We start from the raw sequence: 1,647 nt of genomic DNA on the forward strand, positions 1-1,647 counted from the left end.
TGCGATGCTTCATTGCATGTAATAAAACATGACTTGGCCAAATGTACAATGTTTAAAATATGCCAAGTTTTTTACAACCTTGTTTTGTCACATCTCCATTTCTTAACATATGAATTGTTTCAGAAGGTGGAAGTGGCTCAGGCCCTGTCAACCTCTAAGGGGCTCCAGGTTCTGGTACTACCCCTACTTCGTAGCTGAGAAATGAGCCTGAGAAACGTTCTTTTCCTTCTTGCTTTCCCTGAGCTCTTCCCATAGACTACGTGCCATGTTGTTAGTGGCCGAGTCCAAGGTATCCTACAGCCCGAGAGAGTGGCCACAGCTGATTTACAACATTCAGGAGAGGTGGCAAGAGTTGGGATTCCTGGGGCAGCACCTGCCGTGCTGGGTTCATCCTGCCAAAGAGGTGGGGCCGGAAGGCAGGCGGGATCAGGGCCTCACCTCCCCCCTAGACTCCCACCGGCCTGGAGGAGAGCACAACCAGGCTGGCCTGATCTTTACTCCACGTACCCCTTGCCTCTCTTTGCAGTGAATTTGCTTTGGGCTCATTTGTCCAAACTCTCCTGACCCCTGGCTCTCACGCAGCTCTCCTCCGACCAGGCAAAGACCCTGTAGGCTGCTACCCCGACCTTCCCCAGGAGAGCAGGCCCCGGGATGCACTGCCCTTGCTCAGGAACTGACCTCTTGCAGTGGACATATCCTGACCCCAGCACACAGGGCAGTCCTTCTGCATCCCCTCCACTCCAGGACTGAGGCCGTGGAGGGCAGGGAGAAGGGACCCCTGAACCCTGATCATCCCCAGCAGACTCTGGGGCACCAGGCCTTCCTGCAGGGTGGCTGATTCTCAGGTCTAAGGCAAAGGGCGCACATCTCCAGGCCCTTCCTTTAGAGGGAAAGGGGCCGCTTGACCTCTGGGTTACAGCCCCGGAGCTCGGCCAGCAGGCGGGCGGGAGGCAGGAAGGAACCACCTGGCCCCAAGCCCGGCTCCCGGCAGCACTGGCTGAGGGGCCAGGGCAGGGAGGGGAGGAGGGCTTGGGTGCTGGCTGGGGTGGATTCTTCCCAAAGAGGGAGGCCTCCTCCATGTGCTGGGTGAGAAAAATAAAAGAAGAGGATGGTTGATGAGGGTGCAGAGAGAGGAGGACGCGCCATGTCCCCGGGACAGGGCAGGAGCTGATCCTCTCCATCTGGCTTGAGGCCCCCCAGGGATGGAGAAGATGGGAGCAGGGCAAGCTGTGACCTTGACTTGACCTGGCAGATTCTTGATCTCCTCACTTGGAAAAGGGCAAACCAGCCACGTGCTGGGCTGAGGGAAGCACAAAAGTTGCCTGCAGATTTCTTGGCTCCTAGTAGGTCCTCAGTAAACAGTCCTTGCCACGTAAGCAGCTCAGCCTGTATTCTGGGCACCTGGTTGAGGTGATGGCTGTAGCTGGCCTCCCCTGGAGTAACACGCCGGGGATTCAAAACTTCCTCAGGAGGAAAAATCTAGGAAGAGGCTCCGCTCTCCTTCCTTAGTGGCTCTGTCCCAGCCCGGGCAAAAGCCCGCCTGATGCACAAACCGCATTTCACTGAGGATTCTCTTGGCTAGAGCCAGTGGAAGGACCTGCTCGGCTGGAACGTTTTTTTTTTTTTTTTTCCTTCCAGGCGACGTCC

Source organism: Hippopotamus amphibius, chromosome 7 (assembly GCF_030028045.1).
Source record: "Hippopotamus amphibius kiboko isolate mHipAmp2 chromosome 7, mHipAmp2.hap2, whole genome shotgun sequence".
Lineage (NCBI taxonomy): Eukaryota > Metazoa > Chordata > Mammalia > Artiodactyla > Hippopotamidae > Hippopotamus > Hippopotamus amphibius.